The sequence below is a fragment of the Furipterus horrens genome, unplaced genomic scaffold (genome assembly GCF_987537825.1).
Source record: "Furipterus horrens unplaced genomic scaffold, mFurHor1.1.pri manual_scaffold_3, whole genome shotgun sequence".
Taxonomy (NCBI): domain Eukaryota; kingdom Metazoa; phylum Chordata; class Mammalia; order Chiroptera; family Furipteridae; genus Furipterus; species Furipterus horrens.
In genome coordinates, this window is record NW_028327173.1 from 138,143,897 (window position 1) to 138,158,645 (window position 14,749).

General features: G+C 50.1%; 1 pseudogene; it reads left to right on the top strand.

Annotated features, from left to right (window-relative positions):
* Positions 1–14,749, top strand: part of LOC150016102 (maestro heat-like repeat-containing protein family member 7) — a 35,439-nt pseudogene that overhangs the window by 2,216 nt on the left and 18,474 nt on the right.

Sequence of the window (14,749 nt, forward strand, 5' to 3'; positions counted from 1 at the left end):
TAGGTCTTCAGAAAAATCTTGCTGGCATTTGTATTGGAATGCTATTAATTTATCCATCTATTGAAGTTTTCCTTTATATAGGATATAGCTTTTACTAGAACTGAAAAATTCTCCCTCAAGATCTATTGTATTTTTCGATAGGTTAATTCCTATGTACTTTATAGTTTTTATTGCTTGCATGAATCATATCTTATTTTTTAATACAATTCCTCTTTTGTACTGATGATGCTTGATGGTATAGAGAAATTTTGTTTCTGTATGTTGAACTTTTAAAAATACAACTTTATTGAGTTATAATTTAGATATCATAAAATTTCCCCACTTTAAGTGTATAATTTAATGGTACTAAAATACACACAGAATTGTGCAACTATCACCACAATCAACTGTAGAACATTTTCATCAACACCCCCCACCCCCCAAGAAACCCCCAAACCTCTTAGATATCATCCCAAACCCACTGTCCCCCAGTTCTAGGCAACCACTAATCTACTCTCTGTATAAATTTACCTGTTTTGGACTTTTCATATAAATACGTGGTCCTTTGTGATCGAAAAACAGTAACCCCACTTAATTCCTTCCCCCTAATTTATATGCTGTCCTGGTAATGCATATTCATTATTTTCTTAATCCTATAACATCATTATTATTTTATGTAGTTAATGTTCTTATAGTTACCCAAATATTAATCTTTCTTTTATTTCATTGCTTATTGCATCTCAGACCTTCCATCTGACATTGATTTCCTATGGCTTGAAGAGCATACTTTAGAATTTCCTTTAGTGAATTCTGCTGATGGTAAACTTTTATCATTTTTTGTCTGAAAAAGATTGCCTCTAGTTCTCTTTCATTCCTTTAAAACATGTTAAAACAATGAAAACTTGAAGAAGAATTGAAAGCACAGTATAAAATTTTTTGTCTGTGAATAATTTGATTAAATGGCCAAGTGATGTTCCACATCCCTGAATTTTGTTTTTTATTTCTTACAAAAAAGAACAAAGGTTAACCATCAAAATCATGAAATCAATGTTAATACACTGTTACCATCTAATTCGCAGAGCCCATTCAAATGTCACTGATTGTCCCGGTAATTTTTTCTGGAAGAAAAAGATCCAGTGCAGAATAACTCACTGCACTTTTTTGTCTAGTTTGTTTTGTTTCCTCAGTCCTCACCTCAGCCTTTCCTTGACTTTCATGTTCTTTTTTTCTTTCTGAACATGTGCTTCAATGAGCTGTCAGGCCAAGGGGGCAGCAGCTGACCAGAGCTCAGGGCCTAGAGGGGAGTCACCCATGGCTCCCCTTTGTCACCTCAGGAAGACTATTTTTTTCCTTTCAACCCTGAGAAAGTGTCAGAGGCTTGGCTAGCAGTCTTGTGGATGGTTTTCTGGGTGTACTTGGCCACCCCGCCCATGGCTGCAGCCTGGGCTACCCCTTCCACTTGTGCTTCAGGTCCTGCAAGCCCTTGCTGGCTATGGCTGCAGGGGGCCTCTGAGGAGTCAAGGGTAGCTGAAGCCACATTGGATCTCTGGACTTTCATGTTCTTGATACATTTGAAGATTACAGGCCAGCTGTTTTGTAAGTTGTACCCAGGTTTGGGTTTGTCTGATGCTTCCCCATGATCACCTCCGTGTCATGCGCCTTTGGCAGGAAGAGCATGGAAGGGGAGCTAGCCTTTTCTCATGGCGTCCCACCTGGTGGTGTGTGATTTTGGCTTGTTCCGTTACTGATGATGCTCACTTCGGTCACGTGAGTGAGATGGTTGCTGCCAAGTTCACCACTGTGAAGTCACTATTTACCCCTTCGTAATAAATATTGTGTGAGGAGGTTATCTGAAACTATGTAAATACCCCATTCCTCATCAAACTTTCTACTTATTCATTTACTTGTTTATGTTAGTATGGAGTTGTGGCTTCCTAGTTTATTCAATGGACTGTATCATGTGTTGCTGCCATTATTTATTGTGATACCGAAACTTTCCCCAGTTTGACCAGTGGACTCCTCTTCAAGCAAGCTTTTGTGCCCTTTGACATAGCCTCATTGTTGCTTGAGTTCTCTTGTTCTCCGTTTCAAGATGTCTCTTCCTTGTCTTCTAGCTCATCTTCTATTTTTCCTGCCCAAGTCCTAGAATCAGCCCAAGGAGCTTTGTTCCTTTTAGTGGAGAATGGTACTTAGAAGCCAAGCTCTTGGTGCTGGCTGTATTTACTACTATTGGGATGTCTCTGCTTCTTTCTCTTGGCTTAATGCTCCAGCAGCCTCTGGTGGCCAAGAGGGCCCTGAAGTTCTAGGCTCTCATAGGTCCTCAGAAGGAGAAGACACACTTTCTTAAATAAAGAGCTCTATTGCCCTGCTCACCCAAGAGCCCATCCCTGGACCAGTTACTGTGGCAGTGGGCACAGGACTCTTTTAATTGGCCAAGCTTGGGTTGCAGGCCCGCGCCTATTTGAAGAGGGGGATAGGTGGGGCTTCAAGGGTTCAGCTTCATCTAACTATATGGAATGGGTAACCCACAGGGAAGGCAGGAATTCTTTTACCAAAGGAAAGATGAGCAAACCTGGGGCTGACAAAATAGCAACTATCTACTACTATAACAAATGAGAGTTTCATTATAAATTGTGATAATGGTTGAAAAAAGAGAGTAAGCTGATGCACAAGAGGATCACAGTGGGACCCCCATTAACCCAAAGGTCAGGGGAGGCCTCTTTGAGGAGAGGCAGGCAAGCTTAGACCTGAAGGACAGGTGTGGGACCTGGGCAAGGGGACGTGGCAGTGAATTGGTCCAGGTAGAGGAAACTGCCTTGTGCAAAGGCCCTGAGCCTGGAAGCTTGTCTGGCCAGTGTGGCCAGAGCATGGTGAGTGAGGGAGAGCAGCGACAGTAAGGCTGGGGGTGGGGTCAGGGAGGCTGACCTGGCAGGGCCTTGAAGGCGCTGACAAGGATGCTGACTTTATGCTCAGTTAACTGGGGTGCCATTGAAGGGTAAGGGTAGGGGAAGCCCAGTCTGGCTGCCAGGAGAGTAAGGATTAGAGAAGCCCAGTTGGGGAGGAGAGAAGGGACTGTGGGCCCCTAGGTATATTATATCTTTCTACTCCTTTCTTCCCTCATCGAAACAACGACATGCAGAAGCCTTTGATGACGTGGCCTCATGCCTGGTGAACGTGCCAGGGAAGGGAGAGGATGGCTACAAAATGACTCTGGTATGCATCCTGCCCAACAAACAGCTGACTTACTGGGATGCCCCCCAGCCCCCACTCCCCAGCCCCAGCCATCCCTGTTTCTCTGCCCAGCTCCTCTTTTCTCCATGGTGTTCATCACCATCCGATGCACAAGGTGCTTTCCATCTTTTATCGGTCTCTCTCGCTATATGTATCTCCTATGCACTGGGCATTTTCATCTGTCTTATTCACAGCTGTATTCCCAGCATCTACTGTGGTGCCTGGCATATCAGAGGTGCTCAGTAAGTTTTCTAAACAACTGAATGAATTGTGAGAGGATCTGTACTGGAGACAGAAAGGCTGGAAATGGCCTGTTTCAGGACATAGGCCTGACCCAGGTCTTGGCCACGCACCAGGCCTCGGGAGGCCAGAGAAAGCCAGTGTCTGCAGGACTTGTTGAGGGCCAGTTGGGGCAGACGGGACAGGCTGGTGGATACGAATATGACACACAGAATGTGGGCAAGGCTGGCTGATGGACAGAGTCTGGAGGTAGGGGATCCACCCAGGTCAGGACTTACAGGGGGGAGGCCCTGCCCTGCCCTCAGGCTGATTCAGAGGCCAGCTCAATGCAGCATGTGGGTGGGGGTGGGGAGAAGCTGACAGAACTATGAAGAGGTGTTGCATTTGGGAAGCATCTGTCTTTACCCCACGGCATTCTTCCAGTTGTCCACCTTGCTCTTGCCGCACTAGCCTTCTTCTGTTCCATACCAAACTCATTCTTACCTCAGGGCCTTTGCACTTGTTATTCTGTCAGGAAGGTTCTTCCTATAAGATAGGCCTAAATAAAACTGAAGTGAGGTCTGTGTTACATAATGTATACACAGCACTGAGCACGGTCCCTGCACAGAAAGACTTTGTTACTGCAATCACTCGGCAAATTTAGGTGAGCCCTTGCTATGTGCCAGGCACTGTTTCAGGCACTAGAGATACACTAGTGAAATGACATTCTACTTTGGAGAGACAGACAGACCCTCCTTCTTGTTTTTCACATGACTACCACTTTCTTGTCATTCAGGACTCAGTCTAAATATTATCTCCCCTGAGAGGCCTTCCTGGACAGTTTGTTCTAAGTGAGCCATCCCTCTCCCATCACTTTAGTAGCCAAAGTCATTAATCGCTGTTTAACAAACTGCCTCAACACTTAGTGGTTTAAAAGTTCACTCTGACAGCCAGGGAAGTAAGGATGGAAAGGGCCCAATTTCTCATGATTCTAAAGTGTGACTGGGCTCAGCGGGTGGTTCTTCTGCTCTGTGTGGTGTAGACAGAGATCACTGGGGGAGGGGGCCTGGAACATCCAAGATGACCCCATCTTCCCAAGTCTCTGTGTACCTGACGTTGCCATTCCATGGCAGCTGGGTTCCAGAGGGGAAGGGCTGCCAGTTCCTTTAAGGGTTAGGCCAGCAACTGCACAGCAGCACTTGCATGGCCTTCTGTTGGTCCAAACGAGTGGTGGGATGAGCCCAGAGCCGTCTTGATAGGCAGAGTAAGAAAGAACTTGTGGGATCTTGAACCCACCACACTGTTCATCTGATTACCTTGTTTTGCTTTCTTTACTATATGAAGTCATTTTATTCATTATTTTATTTATTTCATGTTTTTTTTCTCCTTCTTCTGCCCTAAGATAAGGAGAATGAGTAGATGAATTGGACATTAGTAAATGTGTTGCCTCTCTCAGGTAGCAGAGTGCCTTAATCTGATTAGGACGTGTCCTCAAGAAGGGTAGATAGCAGAAGGCCCATAGGAGGTATTGCATATGGTGAGATTTCAGCTTGAGGTGTGGGAGACCCTTTCTGTCCCCGCAGCCGCTGCTTCTCCCTTAGTTGACTGGCAAAGGGGGAGAATTCTGCAGCCCCTGATATCTGTCCTCTTCCAAACGCTGGACTTCAAGGATTATCCACACAACCCTGCGGTCACCTTCTCAAGGCTCACCCACTCCCCAGATGTTCCCTTTGTGGGTTCTCATTTCTCTTGAGCAACACTGTGGCTGGCAGCTGGGGAGGAGCAAGCTGACATGCCTGCAGGCGGCGGGTGGCTGATGCAGCAGGGGTAGGGACAGCCCCTGAAAGCTGGGTTCAGTGCGGCTCTCACCCTGTGGCTTTGCCCTCTGCTGCCCCCGAGGCTGAGAATGTCATCACCCTCCAGAAGAGCCAGCATGTGCTGGAAGGTGAAGGAGAGAAGAAGACTATGGTGAAGAAGATGATGGTGCCAGAGCCACATCTGGTCTGTGGCATTGGGGTGGGAGGAGCGGAAGTCCTGAGTCTACCCACTGATGAGACAGGGGGTAGGCGGGGAGAGGAGAGACGAGGAGGCAGGGCACTTGGCCTTGAGTCTCAGCTCCACCTCTAACTGCTCTCTGCCTGTCTAGAGGGAGCCCAGGCAAGTCATGTCCCTTCTCTGAGCCTCACTCTGCTCATCTGTGACAATGCCTGTGTCACTGCTTGGCGGGGGAGAACACAATCCAATGGTTTACTGTAGAGCATTGTGTACCTGGGAGCAGTTTTATTACTTAATACCAAAAGTTAGTTCTGGTGGGGAATTTTCTTATCATTTTGCTAAATACAGTCATTTCTCAGTTATCCACCAGCATGTGCTGGGTGGGGATAAGCAGAGAAGTTTCCAAAATCATACTTGGCTTTGAGTCCCTTAGAGAGGGAAAATATCCTTGCCCTTGATACCTTCATTTAACTAATATTAATTGAGCACCTATTGTCTGTAGGTAGTAAATCAAAAGTGAGAAGTAATTAGAAGAACATTTAAAAAGGAATTCAACTGGATTTCTCTCGAGGGCCCTTTGTGGTGTTTTTGCTTTGGGCTAGTCTGTGGTTTAAATAAACCTCCCCACCATGGGGCTTCAGAGACGCAGCTGGTTAGAACGTGGGGTGTTTGGGTGGCTTTGAACTGAGGCTCCAGACAGGTCTGAGCAGTGAGCTGGCTCCCTCCGACTGGAGGCTGCCAGAGCGTGGAGGTGGGGAGTTCTGCCCAGGCTGAGGGGCTGCTGTAGCTGCTCCTGGAGGGGCAGCCGCAGCCCTGGTGGTCTGCAGCGGCCTGCTCCCCTTATCGGCCCTTCTGTGTGCCCTGCTCAGAGGCAGATCCAGGAGGAGCCACTGGATTCCCTCTCCAGCCCCGTCCGCCAGCAGGCCATGGAGACCCTGACGCAGCTAAGGTGTCCACAGCCCCTCCCCGACCCCCATCTCCTCTTCTTCTTGCCATGGGCTCTGACTCTGTCTTCTGGAGCCTCTCTGCTGTGCCCTAACCCCACTCCTGGGCCTTCTCCTCTCCCCGTGCCCAGTCCCTCCCAGGGCTGTCTGCCCTCCGCACCCACCTCCCTCCTCCCCCCACCTCACCTCACCCTTTGTGGATCTGAATCTCAGGCCCACGCCTGGCACCCCGTCGAGATACCCTCGCCCCAGCCCTGCATTCATAGCTCCAGCCTCCCTCACTCTATGCCTTTGCTTTCTGTCTCCTCACCAGTCACAGCCATCCTGTGCTGGATCTTTGGGAAAGGTCAGAGCTGGTGAACACGTGTGTGAAGAGTGTGTTCTCCCTGCCTTCTGTGCAGGCCATGCAGGAGAAAGATGAGGCCAAGGCTGACACCGTACAGGTAAGCAGCACCCTCCCCGGTGGGTCCTAGGGTGGTCCAGGGTCCTCAGAGTGAGGTACATGGTAGGACTCCCAGCAGGGAAAGGAAGGGTGCTTGCTCGAGTTGCAGGGCCTGGGGCAATGTGCTGACCCTCTCTTGGTATGAGAGGGATGTTTGGTGAGTGAACGGATTTTTGGAATAGGGATCAGTCCCTCATCTGGAGGGTTCTATTGACTTCTGAGCCCTGCCCAGTGAGAGGCAGGTGGGCAGGCATTGGCATGGCCAGAGGAGGTAGCCGGGATTGACAGGAAGCTGGTTGAGGGCTAGGTCACAAGGAAGAAAGACTGGCTGTGGCCCAGAGAAGCAGGACCTCAAGGAGCTCAAACACATGAAAACCTTTCAACCTCTGCAGTTGTCCTAGGAGGAACGGTCAGAGGTGACCTTTAGTGTAGGGTGTAGGGTCAGTGGGGGAAGTCAAGGGAGTGGTGTTTCGGCTCAGAGTAAAGCTCATTCATTCATTCATTCATCCTTTCATTCATTGAATATTAACGGAGGGCCTACAAGAAGCACAGGGGTGGGATAGAGGAGGGGCAAGGGCAGGGGTGAGATAGACCTTATCAGAGAATTATGCAGTTAATGCAAAATTACAACACTGGTACATGCTGCGAGCAAGAAGTACTGCTGCTATGAAGAGCCTGGAATGGAGGGGACCTGGCCTAGGTGGGCGGGGTTTCAGGATTCTTGGTGCTGGAGCTGAGAGGTTAAAGAAGAGCTTGTTAGCTGCAGGGAGTGGGGCTGGCAGAAGGAAAAGCATGCCGGGCAGAGGGAACAGCCTGTGCAGAGGCCTGAGGCTGGAGAGAACATGGTGACAGCAAGGATGACACTGAGGCGGTGTGGCTGCAGCCCAGGGTCGGGCGAGAGTGCTGAGAAGTGAGGCTGAGAGCTGTGGGGGCACAGCATGCGGCGGTAAGAGGGCTCTGGGTCCCAGAGGTGGTGCCCTGAGATAAGACCCAAAGGAAGGGCAGGCAATCCTTGTTTGGGCCCAGGAAGGCAGAGGCCCCCTTGTAGTAACAGGTCCAGCCAGCAGAGGACAGCGCTGCACAGTGCTGGGCTGCAGATGAGAAGGACCAAGGGGTGTAGCTGGAGAGTGAGGTTTGCTTGGTGGTTGTGGTGCAACCCTGGTGTGAATGAACAGACTCAGGAAGCCTGGGCAATACCAATGTGAGAGGCAGACATGGGGAACTGGCAGGACAAGGGAAGGCAGAGGATAGAGGGCCTTTCCAGAGTGGCTCCAACCCATAGCTCAGCCTTGTGTATGTGTAATGCCTGCACCTTCCTAAAACCAAGGCCTGTGGTGTGATTGACAGGGGAGGAGCCCGGGCATGGGAGAGGTGGCGGCCCTGAAGAGGCGACTTGGAAAACCTATTTAAGTCTAGGAGTAGCAATTAAAAAAAGAACCAGAGCGCTTCCCTAGAGACAATAATAAAAGTTTACCTAGCTCTTAGAGTTCTGGAGCATTTTCCCACTCACCCTCTCATTTGTTGCTTACTTGGCCTATGGTAGATTCTTAGTGAATGTTGGGTGTCTGCTTCCTTCACTATAAGGTAAAAAGTGCAGGGATAATAACGACCAATTTGTGGATAAGGAAACTGTAACCCATGGAGGGGAAGTAATGTGTCCAGTATCATACGTTAAGTTAGTCTCGGGTGGGACCGAAGAGCAGCTTCCTGGGTCCACACAAGGGGTGTCCTGGGGTGAGGGTCTGCTCCAGAGGCCTGCTAGTAGCTTGGTCCTTCTCCTGTCTACAGACACTTTACTGTCATACCTTGGAAGCCCTGCAGACACTGCTCAATGCTCTCTTTGTTGAGTGCCCCATTGCTGCTGGGCTGACGAGCATTTTGGAGGTGAGGGGACAGGGGGGAGGGGAAGGGTGGAGAAGAAAGGAGGATTGGCTTAGGAGGAGGGGGTGATGGGTGCTGGACCCAGAAGGAGTGATTTGATTTCAGGATGTGATCTTGTGCGTGTTCTGCCTCCCTGTCCCAGACCCGTGCCTCTTCACTCTCTCCCTCCCTTCCATACTCCCATGGTAGCTGCCCCCGTATCTTTGCTCTGTTCATTCTTGCCCCTGTCTTCTTCTTTGAGCCTCATGATTCTCCATTTTTCATCTCTCTCCTCATTGACCATCCTCCCTCTAGTGTTTCAGTCCTATTCTCAGCTTCTGGACCCCATGACTCCCTATGCTCTAAGAATAAGAGAAGAACTGTGGGGAGTGGTCTTTATGCTCTCCCCAGAAGCTGATCAGTGAAGATTGGGCTGCCCACCCAGGCAGTAGGGGCTGGCAGCCAACCTGTAGCTCTGAGTCTTACCCTTGTCCTCACAGCCCCTGGGGCCCTGGATGAACTCTGGAAAGGCCCATGAACGAGCTCGTGCTGTGAGCAGCAATGTTTCTGTGTTGAAGCACACACTTCTCACCCTGCCTTACTCTGTGAGTGGCCTCTGGGAGATGGGGCGGGGGCGTCCTGGGGGGAATATTCCCAGTTCTGAGGGAGCCTGTGCACCTGTCCAAGCTGTCCAGAGATTCCCAGGTGGCCCTTACCATCCTCAGAGGGCTCCGCTATCAGGGACAGACATTCCATCTCTTTTTACCATTTGCTGTATAGCATTATTGAACCTATAAGACTCAGTCCCTAAGATTATTATAACACAAATAGGTATGTTTCGGATTCACGGGCCTGGGGCTTCTGCTGGGAAGACTCACCGTTCGCATCGGGGATCCCGATGAGCATATTGGCCGGGAGGCTCTGGAGGGCATCGCCATCCTTTATACCATCCTGGACGTCCGAAAACGTAAGTCTAGAGCACCTCTGAAGCAAAGCTTCTGAGCAGGCATTCAGCTAGGCACGTGACTAAGGCAGTAGCAAGGCACTGGTGGGTGGGAGATGGTGGAGACCAGCACAGAGTCTGATGGGGTATGTAGAGGTACAAAGAATTAGTCCCCACAGGACCAGAGACAAAGGCTATAAACAAACCTATTTTGATTGAAGCAATCCTTCTATCTAAGCTTTTCCTCATCCTTCCAAATGTAATCTGTGACTCTCATTTTCACATTCCCGTGGAACCATGTATACTCAGGCATGATAGCCCTAATCTCTTAGTTCCTGGTCTGTCTTCTCCACTAGACTATAATCTCACTTGAGGACAGGGCAAGGCTGTGTCTTGTTCACCGATGAACCCCCAAGGGCTAGCCATGGGCCAGGCACGTGGTGGGTGCTCAGTGAATATTTATGGAATGAATGAACAAAGAACAGATTGTATCTTAGAAGCACAGTGGTTCAAACCTGTAAGTGGAGAACATTCCTGGGATGTTCTTCCAGGGAGCTAGCGTTGCAGCATGGGCTGACACAGGTGCCCAGAAGGCACTGCACCTACAAGCGCACCGTATCATTGATTACTTGTGTCCTTCTTTTTCCCACAGTCCCAACACTGCCTCAAACCAAGGGACCTTGGCATGTTGTTTAAACTGCCCTGGCTCTGGAGGCAGAGTGACCTGGGTACAAGACCTGGCTCTGGCCCTCCCTAGCTGTATGACCTCAGACAAGTACTTTCCTTGTCCAGGTCTAGATTTATTCATCTGTAGAAAAGGGTAAAATAGCATATAACTCGCAAGCTTTCTGAAAAATTAAATGAGATCATATATGTAAAAAGACCAGCTCAGTACCAAACATTATAGGCACTTGTCAAATAGAGCTTTCTTTTTTCTTTCTTAAAGACTTTATTTCCTTGTTTTTAGAGGCAGGGGAAGGGAAGGAGAAAGAGAGGGAGAGAAACATCAATATGTGGGTGCCTCTTGTGCACCCCCAACTGGGGACCTGGCCTGCAACCCAGGCATGTGCCCTGACTGGGAATTGAACCAGTGACCTGGGGTGACACATATCTGTCCTCCCACCTGCAAGAATTTAAACCTTGTGACTGCACTGCCCACCAGAGGCTTTGCTTCTTGGAGCCACTAGACATGCATACTCACAAGGCTGCGGAGGCCACACTTGAAATCAGAGTCACTCAGGATAAAGGACAGGATGGCATCAGGGGCTCCTCTTTGCAGGAGACCTTGCAGCAGCCCATGAAGCTGGCCAGACGGAGCAGGAACAAAATTCAAGGAGGCCCTTGCTCTCAGGTGACCTGCCTGCCTGCACTTGTGTGAGCCTGAGAGTGAGGGACTCCTTACGTTTTGTGCCCTGGATGCTTCACTTCCCTTACCCCAGCCTTGGCCCTGGTTCCAAGAGTTGGTCTCGTGGGTCTCAGGCGGAAGGTGCGGGAGCTGCCTTAGCTTAAGTGGCTCAGGCCACACGGGAACTAGCATTTCTTCTAACAACTCTATAGACTTGGCTTCCAGGGTCCCCGCAGGGACAAGCCCAGTCACCCCAGGAAGCTCAATGCTACAATGTCCCCATCGGTTCTTATAGTTAATTTATAGTTCCTCCCAGCTCAGATGCAATTTACCAGTTGGGTCACTTTTCCCATAAACAATGTTACCTAGCAACATAGTTGACATACTATCTTTATCAGGTTTCCAGGGGAACAGAGCTGGAAAGTTAATGGGAGGCTCACATGTTCCTGCAGAAGGTAGAAAGGGCTGGGTTAACCCTGTAGCTCACCGGCCCATCAGAATGCCCGCAGGCCGGTGCCGCCTGGCGCAGGCGCCTTCCCCTGCCTGGGGTACTGCCTCCTAAGGGACGGGGGCGTGGGCTTCTTGATATCATGTGACAGATGCAGGGTCCAGGCCCCAAAGGGCTCCTTGGCCTGGGGGAAGGAGCACAGGCTTTGGGACACCAGACCCGGTCACTTCTTGATGATACAACTCATGAGCTGTGTTGTCTTAGACTGGTGACTCCACGTCTCTGAGCCTCAACTCTCCATGTCTAAAATGGGAATAACAACCCACCTTGAGGGTCATTGTGAGAATTCAGTGACCCTGAATGTCTTAAATGTCTGTTCGTATCTGTATCCCCAGAGATATGCTTAGTGCCTGGACGATAGCAGATGCTCGATATTTGCTGAAGTAATAAATTGTCTGTAAAGCACCTGGCATAATAGCTAGGAAATAGGGTTTTGTATCGCTGTTAGCCCCCTGCCTCACAGGGAGTGTTTTCTGGGCCATTCCATGAATTTGCTAGCATGCCCATGGGTAACAGTGGGAAGCTGGGTTGCCCCCGCGGGCCTGGTCCCCATAACTATCTTACCCCCAACCTCCCAGCAATGGAGCAGAGATGTGGAGGCAGCTGATACTGTACAAGCACAGCCGTGACGTCGTAAAGGTCCTGGACCTGCTCCTGCTCATCCTGAAGGAGGAGCCTGTCACCAAGAAGGGCGGGGCCTCCAGCAAGCCACTAGCGGTGAGACCTGTCTGCCTGCCCTTTTCTCCTCCCCCCTCCTGCTGGATTCAACCCGCCCAGCTTCTAGGGTGCTGCTCTGCAAGCAGCTAGTTGTGTGGCCTTGGGTAAGTGTCTGTCTGTCTGCTCTTGACTGTGATCCATCGATGGCAGCAGTGCTGCTACTTACAGTTACGTCAGTGGCCTGGAATAGTAAACGTCTAACATTTACCTGGCACAGAGCAGATATTCAAGAAATTTCAACTGATATATTTAACAATTGTTTATTGAGCACACGTAAGTTCTGGAGACTCAGCAGAGAGTAAAACATTCAGAGGGAGGGAAGCAAATAAGCAAAGATATGGGGAATGGAGGAGTGGGTGGTATTATCCTTTACAGAGGGAGATCCTCCTGTTTAGGAACAGTCTGTGTCTTGCCCAAGGTCACACAGCCATTGAGTGGTGGTGGCAGGACTCAAACCCAGATCCCGTGCTTCCCCATCGGATCTCTCTGCCAGCATCGAGCTCTGTGGATCAGGCGCCCCGTGCCCTCCCTGATTTCGGCATTTAATTCACTCCTCCCATGTATTCTCCAGTCACTCATCCATGCGTCTTGCTGAACAAGCATAGTTTGAGCATAGATACGGCGTGGGCAAATTTTTACCTTGTGGCATTGATACACCATTTGAGCAAGATTAAGCCAAGAGCAGAGCCTTATGGCACATCACCAGAGGCTTTTCTCTACACCGCAGACTGCTTTCTTTGAATAAAGTATTCGTTTTGGGCTGCTGACAAGTGGAAAGGCTTTGAGTCCAAGAGACTCATCTTAGCTCTGCCACTGCCTCTCTGTGTAACCTTGGCCAGTCACTTCCCCCTCCTTAGCTTTCATAGTAAGATCTGTCAAATGAGTAGTCATAACTCCTGCCTCTCTGTCTTACCTGTTGAGAAGAGTGAGATAGTGGATGCGTGAAAGGGTTTCCTAAGCCGTGAATTACAAATAAGGGCCATTTATTGTTCTCCTCCAGCCCACATTATGTCATTTATTTCCATGGGAACAAGTCATGGGCTCTTTCACTTCACAATTAAATGGGCCAGCTGCATGGTGGCACAAATTTCAATCATTTCTTTAGGAAGCAGTCTCCCTTCTCCTTCATTCACTTCTCACCACATCTGTGGGGCTGGCTGGACGAGGCCCAGTGACCTCACCTTATGGAGGATGAATCTGAGGCTCAAAGGGAGGTAGGGAGCGGTGGAGCCAGAAAGAGCCATCAGGTCTTGTGACCCCAACCCATTACTGCCTGCTCCCTGCCCCCACATTGTCCTGCAAGTCAGGGAGGATTCAGTGAGCCAAGTGTGAGGGGTGGGCCCAGGCCAGGACCAGAGTGAATGTAGGTGGGGAAGTTGGAGGGGGACAGCGGTGAGTGCAAATTTGGTCCTTGGGAACCTGGTGGGACAAATGCCAATGAAGCCAAATTCCCAGGGCTTGGGAGGATTGGTGTCGGGGAGGGTGTGTGAGGCAGGTTGTCATGGAGTTCAGAACAGGTCCTTCCTGGCTCCTGCTCCAGGCTGCGGCTTGTTTCTTTTAGCTGCTGGCCACATGGGGAGGCAGTGAGGGCAGTCCACCTTAATGGCCCAAAGTAAAGGGTCAGCTGGTGCCCCTTTGCGGTCTTTGTTCCTGTGGTACAGAAGAGGAAGAGGAAGGGCATGCCACAGCCCTATCTGAAACCCTCGGTTCAAGACTCAGCCCTGCACCCCAGGGGCTAGGTGACCCTTGGGCAAGTCCCATCACCCCTCTGCTCTTGTCTCCTCACTGGCACAGTGGGATCAAGACCACCACCATGATCTTCCAGGGGTGTGTCAACATCAAAGAGGCAGGCTTTTGTTATTGCTCCAGTGCAGGGCTCACCCACAAAGCCAGGAGTGGGAGTCGGGATTCGGGAAGATCTGGGCTTTCCCAGGCCACGCCAGAGTAGAGCAAAGATCCAGGTCTGACCTCCTAGAGAAGCAGTCCACCCCCTGCCAGCAATGCTGAGACAGTGGGCCAGGACTTCCCACACGCCTCTTCTCTGCCCCCAGGCAGCCAGCGGCCTGTGTGAGCTCCTGTCCGTCGACAGCTGCCTGGACCATGTGAGGCGCATCTATCCCCAGCTGCTTCTGGCCTTGCTTGTTCAGGTGCATTACCACATCGGCCTCAACCTGTCTGGCCTCGTGGGTTCCCACAAGGATGCCAAGGAGGATGCACAGCTGTCTGCCTTCGTACCTGTGCGGTATGCTCCTGCTGTTCCTGGCTCAGGGAGGGCCACCCCCCAAGGGCCCTTCTGAAAGTCTTTAGGGCAATCGGTAAATAGAAATCAGCTGTGAGACTTGAAGAGAAAACAGAACCACACTTCTATGAGAGGCAATCATTTGTTCAGCAACTATTTGTGAGCCCTTGCTGTGTGTCAGACTCTGCTTAGTGCTGGGCTGCGGGAGAGAATCGGCCCTCCCCAGGGGGGTTTTATCTAAGGCCTAGACATCCAGTTTTAAATGATTAATTGGAATAGGTAATAAATGCACATGGTAAAAATATCAAAAGACATTTTCTTCACCCA